Source organism: Panthera uncia (assembly GCF_023721935.1).
Source record: "Panthera uncia isolate 11264 chromosome B3 unlocalized genomic scaffold, Puncia_PCG_1.0 HiC_scaffold_1, whole genome shotgun sequence".
In the NCBI taxonomy this organism is placed as follows: Eukaryota; Metazoa; Chordata; class Mammalia; order Carnivora; family Felidae; genus Panthera; species Panthera uncia.
In genome coordinates this window covers 130,774,369-130,789,030 of record NW_026057582.1, presented here as the reverse complement: position 1 = coordinate 130,789,030, position 14,662 = coordinate 130,774,369, and positions in this window count along the sequence as shown.

The following is a 14,662-nucleotide window of genomic DNA, read 5'->3' as shown; positions in this document are numbered from 1 at the left end:
GGTATATAAATGATGTATTTTTTACACTTGATTTTAGCCAAAAGTCTGAGATGCAATTAAATGATGTATTTTCTATTAAAATAGCTACCTTTCTGGGGCTCCTGGGTGGCTCAGTCAGTTAAGCATCCAACCTCAGCTCAGGCCACGATCTCATGGTTTGTGGGTTCAAGCCTCACATTGGGCTCCATGCTGACGGTAAGGAGCCTGCATGGGATTCTCTCTCTTTCTCTCTCTCTCTCTCTGCCGCTCCCCCATTCACGCTTTTTCTCTCTCTCTCAAAAATAAATAAATAAACTTTAAAAAAAACTTTAAAAAATAAAATAAAATAGCTATCTTTCTTTACATTTTGGTCGAAGTGATGGGCCTACCACTTAAATAGAGTAATTGCTAATACAATGAATTATATGCTTATTTATTTTATAATGTGTCATATTTTTATAAGACATAGAATTAGTAGAAAAACACGTTGAAACGTTGATACAATTGAGGCAAATGGTCTCAATTCTTTTTCACTTTGGTCAGTGAGATGTCAAATGTCCAATTTGACCTTTCCTGATGTTTAAACTCTTAAATGAAATTAGTCTAAGGTTAAGAAATGTTTATGTGAATTTTGTTCCTTTCATTACATTTTATAACGACACAGAGTATAGTATAAAATACCAAAAATGATTTATGGAATAATTTACTAATTATTAAGTTACTAGTATTAGTAGTAAGTATACTAATAAGTATTAATTTCCTAATAAATATTAGTAATAAGTATACTAATAAGTATGAATTTACTAATAAGTGACTCCAGATCTATAGAACTTATTTAAACTTACCTGTTACACTAACCAAGTGCTTTTAAAACTTATTTTCAGGGCACCTGGATGGCTCAGTCAGTTAAGTGTCCGACTCTTTATTTCTGCTCAAGTCTTGATCTTCTGGTTCGTGAGTTTGAGCCCCAAGTCGGGCTCTGTACTGACAGCATGGAGCCTACTTGGGATTCTCTCTCTCTCCCTCTCTCTCTCTGCCCCTCTCCTGTTGGAGCTCTCTCTCCCCCTCTCTGAATAAATAAACATTTTTTTTAAAAAACCCACGAACTTATTTTCTTAAGTTAAGACATTTAGTTTTGGCAACTACTCCGTGTCTAGAGCTGTGTTAATTGCTGTGAGGTGATAAAATGACAGGTCCTGTTTGTGAAGGAGATTACACTCTATTTGGGGCCAAAGAATCCAATAAAATGTGACTTGTTCAAAATATAGTGCGACTTGTTCACGCTTAAGAGATTGATGTTCTCACCTAAGGTTTAGGGAAGTTTCATAGAATAAGGGATAGTAAATCAGCCTTGTGGAAGGTAGAAAGGAATTAGACAAGGTTGGGGTGGAGAAGAAGGGAAAGCACACCTTGGAGACGATAGAGCAGAGTGTTGGGAGAGCAGTTCCAATCTCTGCCGTGCAGATGAGAAAGGTTTTGGAGGATGAGAAAGGGTCAAAGTCAGTGTGACCTTATTTTTGTTTTTTTTTGTATTTGAGGATTCTTTAGCAATTGTAGTAATTATATTGCAAAAGTAAAAATTACTTTTCAACATTTTACATTTGTTCTTTCTTTTCCTTTCCTTTCCTTTCCTTTCCTTTCCTTTCCTTTCCTTCCCTTCCCTTCCCTTCCCTTCCCTTCCCTTCCTCTTTCTTTCTTTCTTTCTTTCTTTCTTTCTTTCTTTCAGAGAGAGAGTGCAAGTAGGGGAGGGGAAAGAGGGAAAGAGGAAGAGAAGATTTCAAGCAGCTTTCATGCCAAGCGCAGAGCCCAACATGGGGCTCGATCCTACAACCCTGGGTAGACGTTCAACCGTTGAACCAGCTGAGCTACCCAGGCACCCCTTGTTATTTCCTTTTTAAATAGCAAAACAAGGATGGAAAAAAACTGGGTTTAGAATAAAGTGGACAGAGCTTGAAGTTTTCCTCTGTTACTAACCAAGGGAACTTGGTCAAATCAGTTTATCTCTTCACAGGGGAAGAGAACAACTTCTTCACAGGGTCTCCTCTCATCAATTATTATTATTAATAATGTAATAGACTAACATTTATTGAATATTTAAAATATACCCGATACATGCGATATTTCCCATGGCATAATTTCCATGAAATTCCCTTTTCTAATGAAAGAATCTTAGTAAATAATGAGCATGAAGCCAGACATAGCATTTCCAATAAATTACTTTGCAGACCTTAAAAAAAAAAAAAAACAACCAAACTGAGAGAGAAACCAGGATTTATGATATCTCCTGTCCATTTATATAAGGCTTTCCAGCTGTTCCATTCTTCAAGAGGCCACTGACTTCCTGGATTTGCAGCCCAATTCTAATGAAGATCATTTTAAATTAACAATAGAGTGGGGCGCCTGGGTGGCTCAGTCGGTTGAGTGTCCGACTTTGGCTTAGGTCATGATCTCACGGTTTGGGGGTTCAAGCCCCGCATCATAGAGCCTGGAGCCTACTTTGGATTCTGTGTCTCCCTCTCTCTATGCCCCTCTCCACTCATGCTCTCTCTCTCTCTCTTTCTCTGTCTCAAAAATAAACAAACATTAATTTTTTTTAAATTAGGAATAGAGTTTCTTTTCTTTTTCTTTTTCTTTTTTTTAGTGCTTTATGAGTACCTGAATTACGTTGTTTTTATTGAACATGCATCTCTGATGACATTATTGAAAACAAAAGGTAAATGAAGAACTACAAGTCTTTCAGCAAAATAGATTTAAAAGGTGGCAAGAGAAAAGCATGAACAAAACAAAGATTAGAAATAAAAGGTTGGCAAAGATATACGTGGCCATACAGTTAAGAAAAGCAAGTGTGACAATAGTGATATTAGATGCAAGAGATTTCTCAACGGCAGGAAGCATAAAAACGGGAAATACAAAAGAAAATGTCTCAAGCAAATAGAAAATTTTAAAATATATTTATGTACTGAACATAAAGAACAATCTCCTAAAAGGTAAATAAATCTTTAAAATATGAAGCAAATGAGAAGTTTCCCCGTAATATAGTCAACAATATATAGTCTTTGACGAGGAGGCTGACATTGTATTTATAAACCAAAATATACAATTGGATTTCCAGCGAAATCTACAAAAGTTTTTCCTGGAAGTCTCTGCAAAGGAAACCTTAATAAACACACAAAAGTAAAGGCTGACAAAGTCATAGATTTTCCTTAGCACAGTAAAACTAAAACAAAGAGACCAAGAGAGTATATGCATAGATATTCTGAAACAATTCCCAAAATTTAGCCCTGGTTCAAAAATGAAATTGAAACAAGCAAATCCTTTAAAGTGACAGATAGAAAAGCACTGTATGCTAAAATATTCGGGGCACAGCCAAACTGTAGTTAAACAAGTCTTACATTTTTTTTTTTTTTTAATTACTGAATTTCCGCTACTGGAATGGCAGATTTAGGATCTTTGAAAATCTTCTCCGCCATAAAAGTAATGCGAATACTGTCAAAAACCGTCAAAGTCGCCTTTTCAGAATTCTGAAAATTAAGTAAAGGCTTGCTGCAATCTGAGAAATGGTTTCTCAAGAACAATGGCTACAGTTTGGTAAGAACAATGAGCTATGGGGCGTTACAACTTGACCTAAATCCCGTGTCTCTCTGTCCCCAGCCTCATGGTAGATTTGAAAACCATCACCTAGAAGACACTGAAGGGGCTGAATGGGTGTGGAATGCCCCCAAGTACCCCACACCCAGATAATCATCACTGTTTGACCCGATGGGCAGCTTGTTAAAAAGCTTCATTTGTAGGACTTCTCTTTAATTGACCCAACTCAGCTGCTTCAAGTGAAGACCCCTATTTGCACTTCTTTGGTGGAAAACAACGAATGGCAATGGTCTACTGCAGCTGCAGGAGGCAGGATTACTGGTTAAAGCCAACGAGAATCTGACCAAACGCTTAAAAGGAAATAATGAGGAATGAGATGTCCATAGGGGACTTTGAAAAGCCGTGATATATTCCTGGAAATTTGGAAAGTTATTGTGAAACTATTGTGTTTCTCAGAGAAATAGAACCAACAGGAAACAGAGTCCCATGATCTGCTCTCTGCGGGCTGGAGACCCAAGAAAGTTGGTGGCATGGCTGAGAGTCTTAAGGCTTCAAGAGCAAATGGTGGAGATTCCAGGTCAAGTGTGAAGGTCTGAGAAACAGGCTCTCTGAGGGAAAAGTGATATTCTAGGAGGGCGAAATTTAAGTAATATGGGTAAAAACTGGGTGAGAAAGATTTTGATAAGGGAGACGGGAAACCAGGACTCACAAAGGAAGTTGTAAATGTACTCAATTATATAAACATTAAGGCATATGTAGCGAAATTGGTGGAATACAATTGAGCAAATCGAATGAATCTTCCTTCTTCCTTCGGGCAGGCTCCCAACCAGTGGAAAAACAGCACCCAAACACATTATACTCCTGGTTTTTAATGCTTTTCACAAATATTACAAGCTAGTGACGTTTAGATTATTATATAACAGTGCAGCAAATATTTTTTTCTTAGTCTTCCTCTTGATTTTTGGCATTGTATGTTGTGTCTTTTGACATATACGAATTTTTAATTTGATAGGGATTATGTATCAAAAATAATAGTGGCAAATTATATTTTTATCAGTAATACATGACAATCCCCAGTAGACTTCTATTCTCAAAAGCGTCAGATGCTCTTGGTGAGTAAGATCTTGTTAATTCAAATATCATCCATCTCGGTTTTGATTTGCATTTTTCCAAATGTGAGACAAGTGCCTTTTCATACAATCTTTGTCCATTTCAAGTCTCGTCTGTTCACGTAGTCATTCGCAAATATTTCCTGAGTGGCAAGGTAGTGGATGAAAGCATTGGCTCAGAAATCGGAAGTCTCCGCCTGGATCCTGTCTCCTCCATTCGGTGTGACTCTGGACATCTCAATCCTGTGCCTAAGTTTGCTTACCTGGCAAGTGAAGCTAAGAGTGCCTATGTGATAGACTTGTTGCAAGCATTCAATATGGTGACACGTGCATGCTGCTTCAAACGGTGCTTTGCCAATAATAGACGAGCAGTTGATGCTAGTTGTCACCATGTTTAAGGACAGAAGAGTATACTGGGTGCTGCTGACCCCCTCCCGTGCCAACTCCAGGCCCAGAAGCCCCATCATTTTCTCAGTAGACTTGGGGAGAACCATCTTACCTTCTTCGGGGGGGGTGGGGTGGGGGAATTATCCAGCTGTGCTAGAAACACCTCCCATCCCTGTAGCTCTGTATTTTCTGAGACCCACACAAGACCTTTAGAAGTCAAAGTCATTGAGGTGTGCTTTGTTCAGAAGACAAGAGAATAGAAGAGATTATTATTATTATTATTATTTTAGATTTTCACACTTCAGGGGTGCCTGGGTGTCTCAGTCAGTTGAGCATCCAACTCTTGACTTAGGCTCAGGTCGTGATTCCAGGGTTATGGGATCGAGTCCTGGGTCGGTCCTGCACTGAGCATAGAGGCTTCTTGGGATTCTCTCTCTGTCTCTCTGCCCCTCTCTCCTGCTCACGTGCACTATTTCTCTAAAATAAAAATTTTTTTTAAATGTCACATCTTTGGATGATTATGATGTATATACAAAAATGTATGATGATGATTATGATGTACATACAAAAAATTTTAATTTTTACAGAAATTCTAATATAGAAAACATTTAAAGAAACATAAAAAATATGATAATGTAGATATATATTATTAATATGCAAAGATGTTTAAGTTCACAAAAGAGTAGGTCTATATTTACACACTCACGCACACACACAGATACACACACGCACACACTGTCCTGAAAGGAGTATACCAAAATGTTAACAATTGTCATTTCTTGGTAGTGATAGCACTTTTTATTACTTCCTTAGAGTCTTATGTATTTTCAACTTTTCACAATGAGCCCTTACTTCTTTTATAATCATAAAAAAGCCAATTAAATTATTGTAGGTTTAGAAGCAGAAAATTTTCATTGAGGATATAGAAGAATAATGAGACAGAAGCCCCAACAACTGTGGCTGGATCCCAAGGTAATTCAAGGGATTTGGAGTAAAAGCCAGTCCTTAAGCCTCCAGCAGAGGGTTGGCTCTGGGCAAGAGAATGGCCGTTGCATTTTTTATCATTTCCCCATGCTTTGGAATTGTGCTTGTTGTGTTCTGCCTTTAAAAATTGGGGGATTCAGGGGTGCCTGGGTGGCTCCGTTGGTTAAGGGTCCAACTTTACCTCAGGTTGTGATCTCATAGTTCATGAGTTCAAGCCCCACATCGGGCTCTGTGCTGACAGCTTGGAGCCTGGAGCCTGCTTCTGATTCTGTGTCTCCCTCTCTCTGCCCCTCCCTGCTTGCTCTCTGTCTCTCTCTCTCTCTCTGAAAAAAATAAATAAATAAACATTAAAGAAATTATTTTAAAATAAAAAAGAAATTGGGGGATTAAAATATGATTTTAACTTTGAATATATTCAATTTAGTTACCGTGACTAAATATAACTACAATTTTTGCATTTTTGTTACCCTGGCTCTTGTGCAGAGGACATTTCTTCAGCAGAATTCCATGGGAAGCTGCCTCTTGCAAGACGCTTTCCAAGTGAACTTTGAGCTTCACAGAGGCCTGTCAGGGACACTGGATTTTGGGAAGGGTGGAACTTATTCAGAGCTGTGCTTCGTAGGAGGAGAAGAAGGAGCAAGGTGGTAGGGCTCATAGGAGAGACCATAGGAACTGCTGTATGTCACAAGGGGTGAGGTTTAACAAGAATTTTGCTGTGTGCTGTCCATCTTTGCTCATTCACAGGTGATCTATAGTGCGTTCCGTTTATATGTTTGTTTTTAAGATTTTACTTTTAAGTCATCTCTACACCCAACACGGGGTTCAAACCCACAACCCTGAGATTAAGAGTCGCACCCTACTGGCTGAGCCAGCCAGGCTCCCCTTAGTACATTTCAAAACGTAACGGTAATTGACCTCATGTCTTTCAAATGCAACAGTGTGATGAATCTGGCCATAAATTAAGATGGGATTATTGGGATAATACTTCAGAGTTTTCCATCACCTAAGGTACAGTCTCAGCAATCCTAGGATAAAGCAAAGAGACCCCCCCATATCCGCGGTTTCGCTTTCCATTTTCAGTCATCCGTGGTCAAGCGGGGTCCTGGAAACAGATGATCCTCCTTCCGACATATCGTCAGAAGGCCACTAGTAGCCTAATGCTGCATCGCAGTGCCCATATCACTCACCTCCCTTCATCTCCAAACACAGGCGTTTTATCCTCTCGCATCATCACAAGAAGAGTGAGTACAGTATGGGGCGCCTGGGTGGCTCAGTGGGGTAAGCGAACGCCCCTTGATTTTGGTTCAGGTCGTGACCTCACAGTTTGTGAGCTAGAGCCCCACATCGGGGCCTGCGCTGATAGCGTGGAGCCTGCTTGGGATTCTCTTTCCCTCTCTCTGAGCCTCCCCCAGGCGCTCTTTCTCTTTTAAAAATAAATCAAGAAATATTAAAAAAAGAAAAAGAATGAGTACAGTATATTCTGAGAGAGAGACCACATTAACATAACTTTATTACAGTATATAGTTATCATTATTCTGCTTTATGATTAGTTATTATTGTTAATCTCTTACTGTGCCTAATTTGTAAGTTGAACTTTATCATAGGTAAAGTCAGTCATAGGTCTGTATCGGAAAAACATAGCATATACAGGATTTGGTACTATGTGCGGTTTCACGCGTCACTGGGGGTCTTGGGACAAATTCCCTGTGGATAAGAGGGGACGGCTGCAGTCTCGTTTGCTTAGCTTTTATTTTGTCTGTCCAACGAATACGTAAGCCCCACGCAACAGCGATCTCTTCCATTTTGTTCTGCGGCGTCTCTCGCATCTCGAACAATTCCCACGTTTGGCACTCAGGAAGTAGGTCTTGAATGAGGGAACCAGTGAGTCAGAGCTGTGTCTCCTTTAATTTTATATTTTCCCAATAACTAGCACAAGATCTAGCAGGGCGCGGGACCCAGTGTCTTTCTAGCTGTGTGCCATTAGACAAGTCCCCTCACCTCTCTGCGTCTCGGTTTCTCCGTATGTAAATTAATCCTTGCCGTATTAAATTAGTGCACACGTAGAGAGCGCTTCTCGTGAGCACTTGGTAAGTGTTAATTATTCTGAGATACGGAAGTAACATGAGGGGAAATTAAAGAAACCAGAACTCCAAAAGATAACTTTTGATAACAAAAAAATAAATGACCTAATATAAAGTGGAAAATAAAAAGGTGATCAGAGGTCATTTATATTGTCCATAAATAATAGACGTACACACATATCTACACACACAGACATACTAGGGAACAAGAGTATGTTTCCTCATCTGGGTGAATGTGCATTAACTTTTTTTATAGTAGTTATTTCTGGATGGTAAGACTCCGGATGGTTTTTTCCATGAAGGCGTTCTTAAATTTTCCACGTTTCTATTATATTCACGCAGTGCCCCTACAATCCGCACAGATAATAAACACTGCCGAAACTGGCTATTTACAGGTGTAAAAATACGAAGGGAAATGCAGCACATTTTAGATTTCACTCCACCTCATCCTGGCTGCCTTGAGGTTGTCCACCAGGTGAGCCCCTAGGAGCACCTGCAGGGCCCGGAGGTAAGGAAGCCGGGAGCCCATTCTGCAGACCCAGCCAGCCAGGCCAGTGGTTTCACCACCACCGCCCCCCTCCCCGGGGGTTCTGGCATTGGGAACCAAATTGCTTTTACTACAGGAACCTCCATCTGTCCAAACTCAACTATTTGATTGACTCTCATTTAAATAGTAGAAGTTTACTTTTGAAAAGTTGGGTTTTTCTTTATTTTTTTTTTTCACAGCTGTCTTGGCAACATCTGATTCCAGCCTGGGCAGGAAGTATCTGAGTCAGAGACGGGGTGAAGCAGCTTTTCTGGTGCCGTTCCCAGCCCTCGGATGAGGTCTGTCTCTCCCAGAGCAATGAGCCTGCTTCTACAAAGAGTTTGCAGAGAGTAGGAGGTTGTAGGAAATGGGATGCAGCCGAAGAAGCCCTCTCATCCACCCTTGACTGCATTTGAAAAAGTGTTAGTCATTGGCACGGGTCCCGTCCTCTCGAGCATCCTCAATAAATTAGCAATTCTCAGAAAACCACCCCCACGGGAATGGGAAGGAAAATGACCAAGAATCGGGGGGACTGAGGTTGTGCCTACAGCAGATATTTTATGAGATGCATTTAGCTAAGTAGAGCACATTCCTCCCCACCAGCCATTAAAAAAATAAAAATCAAACAAAACAAAACTGAAGTTCTAGATTTTGAAGGCACATTTATTTTTAGATTTATTTATTTGTCTAAGTAATCTTTACACCCAATGTGGGGCTCGAACTCACAACCCTGGGATCAAGAGTCTCATGCTCTTCTGACTGAGCCAGCCAGGCACCTCTGAAGGTACGTTTTGATTCACTAATAGAAATAAAGACCTTATGGTTCTTTCTCTCTCCTTTTCCTTCTGCTTCTCCTTCTCTTTCTTCTTTTGTTTCTTTTAATTTATTTTTTGTTTTTTTTAAGTTTATTTATTTGAGAGAGAGAGACAGAGAGCACGAGTGGGGTAGGGGCAGAGAGACAAGGACAGAGACTTCCAAGCAGGCTCCCCACTGTGTCAGCACAGAGCCCAACAGGGGGCTTGAACCCACGAACCATAAGATCATGACTTCAGCTGCAATCAAGAGTCAGACGTTTAACTGACTGAGCCACCCAGGTGCCTCTCTTTCTTTTTTCTTTTTCTATTCCTGTATTGCCGTGGTGGCAGTTGGTAACGTAGTTTGAGATGATCTGAAATGGTCACACAACTAACTGCTCAGCCCCCTTCTTCTATACAAAGACAATAGGGTGATCTTCTGTTTCTGAAACAAAGAGGAGACAAATGCATGTTTGGTTGGAAGTGGACTTTCTACAAGACAATCTCGATATTTTTACTTTCAGATTCTATCTTTAAGGACTTGAGACTTGAGTTATCTGTTATAGGGCAACTCAACAGCTCTGACTACTATGATGAGGGAAAAGGCGTGACTCAGTGGAAGTGAAAGTTGGCTTCTCCATTCGCTGGATTCGTATCTAAACCTCAGCTTGGGCCTTTACGCGCTATATGATACGGGGCCACTTCTTAACCTTTTGTAACCTCATTTTCCTAATTTATAGGAACCATGACGTGAGGGTTAGATGTAACATATGAAAGTGCTTCACCCATAATAGACGTGGTATTATTTACCTACATCATTGTGTTGAGTGTACCTAGTCATCTCTTACTTATTGGCATTAAAGTTGTTGTAAATAAAAACAAGGTGGATTAAATCTAAAATTGTTATAGAGACAAGGTAATGATCATGGTTACGTATCAAACGCTCAGTTTTGTTTTTAATAGGATGAGAGCAACAATTGCATTTCAGTGACTGTGCATGGCAAATATTATACCTAGAAGCTAGACCAGGGCTCTCTTAGAGCGTGGATTGAGATCCATCACCAGAAGATAGAATGAGACAAGAATCACTCGAGAATCTAGCTGAAATGTGTATTTCTAGGCCCATCTGAGACCTGTTTGATTCTAAGATCCTGTAAATTGCATTTTCATGGGGTTCCTCTGCACATTAAAGGTGACACACCACCAATTTGATGATGTAGATCTTTTCAAAAATGTTTTAAATCAATTCATTAGTGCAGCGTTATCTCAAATATAATCCAATTGTGTCTGATAAAGTATTATAATGTACCTTAATGACATTCTACTATTACTGATATATATCATTATAATGATATAATGATATAATATAAATGATAGACATGACATAATAAGTAACTATAATTTATTTCTGATGCAAATCATTGTAAAGTAACTCATGGAGCAGAGTAGTTAAAACTATGGTTTCTGCTCGGTGCTGATGTCAGTTCACCAACTCTGAGGCTTTGGGAAAGATCCTTAACCTCTCATTAAATCCTGGTTCTTTTCTTTTCTTTTCTTTTCTTTTCTTTTCTTTTCCTTTCCTTTCTTTTCTTTCTTTTATTTTTCTTTTTTCTTTTTTTTCTTTTCTTTTCCTTTCCTTTTTTTTCTTTCTTTTCTTTTTTCTTTCTTTTCATCTTTTCTTTTCTTTTCTTTTCTCTTCTTTTCTTTTCTTTTCCTTTCCTTTCCTTTTCTTTCTTTTTTTTGAAAGAAGGAAGGAACAATTTTATTGGACATTTTTTGTTAGCTGAAGACACTTTATGCCAATGGTCATAAAATGGATCTTCTTTTTTTATGGAAGAATAGTTGACTTACAATATTATATTAGTTTCAGATGTACAACTGGTGATTCAAAATTTATGTACATGATGAAATGATCAACACGGTAAGCTCTAGTTACCATATGTCATCATATGAGGTTATTAAAATAGTATTGACTATATGCCCTATGCTGTACTTTCCATGCCCATGACTTATTTACTTTATAACTAAAAAGTTTGTACTTCTTAATCTGATTTAGTGATTTTGCCCATCTCCCCAGTCTCCTTTCCTATGGCAACCACTAGTTTGAGCTCTGTATTTATGAATCTGTTTCTGCTTTGTTTTGTTCACTCATTTGTTTTGTTTTTCAGATTCCACATATAAGTGAAATCATACAGTATTTATTTTTCTCTGTCTGACTTATTTCATTTAGCATAATACCCTCTAGTTTCATCATTTTGTTGCAAATGGCAAGATTTCATCCCTATGGCTTAGTAATATTTCATCATATCAATATGTCTGTGTCCACATTATACATAGATACATTATATATTTATACACTTCAGCTTTTTTATCCATTCAGCTATTGATGGACATTCAGATTACTTCCATATCTTGGCTATTGTAAACAATGCTGCAGTGAACATAGGGGTGCATATATCTTCGAATCAGTGTTTTTGTTTTCGAGTTTCCCATTTATCTGATAATTCTTACCTTGTAGGATTACTGAAAGGGTTGAATGACCATCTTAGATGGTCAGTGTTTGGTGTCACCAAAAGAAAACTTCATGAAGATTATGTAATTCAGAAAATCTCTTCGGTGGAGATTTGATTGGCAACTTTGAGAATTTTGTGAGGAAAGGCAAATCTGGATGGTTTTCATTTTTGTCCCCTTTTGGTATCTTAGCTGAAAGCCAGCTCAGGAGGCCGGAAATGAAAGAAAAGAAAGGTTGTTAACAGCTGCTGAGCTCCAGATAGCCTCTCTTTCTAACAACATTATTTTTCCATTGTTACATAGTCACATAAATAAATATTTCCCATACCCCTGACCCTACAATTATACAGAGCACTGAGAGTTGGGGGTAGTCTTCTCTACTAGAACATTGGCCAAAGTGCTATTTTATTCCAACTATGCCTAGCCTGACAGTAGCTTTCTCTGGAATAAGGGGAGCTTGGGGGATTGTATGTGCCTCATTGAATCTCTACCTCTAAGTTTTTCCACGATAAACGTTACTGTCTATCTCTATTATGCACACTAATAGTGTGCATCCGTGACCCATTTCAAAGGAACTGTTTTTTTTTTTAACCAAAGAATTTTTGGTGAAATCACTGTAAATACTTTTCGTGGTGTTGCCTTTTCTACTGAATTTGAAGTCATGGATGAAATTGAGCCTTGCAAAAAGATGCCCATCAAGGTAGACTAATTACCAAAGGAGTCCCTTCCTCTCTTAGGACATACCTTGTCCTAGGTCCTCCAGGGTGGGTCTCAGCCCCATTCACCTCTAGAGTGGGCACCTTCACCAAGGAATAACTTTAAAGGCAAAGCAATGGCCCTCTTTGAAGCTAAATTCACTTCTTGAAAGCTAGCTGAATACCATGGCGATCCATCAATACAGTAGAGCTGACAATAATTTGAGAAGTAAACATCCCTTATTTTATATATTAAGCATGGAGTGAAGATGGGGCCTATTCAAGGTTACTCTGCCCAAGATTGGGAAGCAGGAACTTGAACCTCAGATTCTTCATTCCTCCTCTGGGTTCCTTCTAGGACTCCATGTGGTGCTGGATTGTGTTGTTGTCTGTTTCTTGCTATAGTGTTCCTGGTGAAAGTATTAGGGGATCAAAGTACTTGACCAGGAATGTGTGGTTATTAATAATGTGCTATAATGATTAGATAATGTAAATGTGAATAGCATTTTGGAATCCCTGCATTTTTATAAGCCTACCTGTCTCAGTCCAGGTGCCATGGGAAGCAGAGATAGAGATAGATTAGCATGTAGAGGGTATATTTGGGATTGTTCCTGAGATCGCCACCTGCGAGAAGGGATGAAAGCCAGCAGGATTACAGAGAGGGAGAAATGGATACCTCAAACCAATGGGAAGTTCTAGAGATAAAATGGTCCTCAGAGTTGTCCAAAGTCTGTTCACGGGCCCAGGTCTTTGGTCTCTCACAGTGATCAGTCATTCCATAAGAGCCTTTCTGGAAAAAGGGAGGGGTCTTAAGGGCACTCCCCATAGGGGCAGATGGCTAAGGACAGAATTCCCAATACTTAGATAAATAGCTCCTTCACTCCAAAAGGGGATTTGACAGGGGTATGGCCAGATTCACCATGCAATCACATCTAATCATCATACACTCTATGGAAAAGTACAATAAAAATAATAATTCATTTTATAGATGAAAAGTCAGCAAAGTTCATTGATTTACCCAAATTCGCATTGCTTCTAAGTCACAGAGCTGATACCAAAACCTATGTTTGGGGCATCTGGGTGGCTCAGTCAGTTAAGTATCTGACTCTTGATTTTGGCTCAGATCATGATCTCATGGTTTGCGAATTCGAGCCCTGCATCAGTCTTTGTGCTGATATTACAGAGCCTGCCTGGGATCCTCTCTCTCTCTCTCTCTCTCTCTCTCTCTCTCTCTCTCCCCCTCCCCTGCTCTCTCACATGTGCTCTCTCAAAACAAATAAACTTAAAAAAAAAAAAGATTCTCTTTCTCTCCCCCTCCCTCTGCCCCTCCTTGACCATGCGTGCTCTCTCCCCCCCCCACACACACAAAAACACAAAAGCATAACCCCCTATATTTTCTGATTTTATGTTGCTCCTTAATTTATAGATCACTATTTTAATTTTTTTTAAAGTTTATTCATCTTTGAGAGACAGAGAGAGACAGAGCATGAGCAGGGGAGGGGCAGAGAGAGAGGGAGACACAGAATCCAAAGCAGGCTCCAGGCTCTGAGCAGTTAGCACAGAGCCGGAAACGGGGCTGGAACTCACTAACTGCGAGATCATGACCTGAGCTGAAGTCGGACGCTCAACCGACTGAGCCACCCAGGCGCCCCAGATCATTATTTTAAAATTGCAGAGATGGGTAGAGTCAGAGTTATGACTGCATACATTTCCAAATCTGAGTATATTTCAATATGGAAGATGCATTTATTTAATAAACATTTACAAGTCCTTCCTATATGCAAAGCCCTCGAAGATGCTGAGAATAGAGACAAAGGCCCAGTCCTTGCTGTTCAGGAACTCCTTGACCTTTGAAACAGGGAGATAAGTAATTCACAGGTCTGGTCAGAGCTGTGATGTACTGCGTAAAGAACCATCAAAGACAACATCTGCTCAGCCTGAGTTTGTGCAGGACGTGACAATACTTAATGTGGCTTGAAGAATGAAGAAAGGGAGCTGGAAATAATAT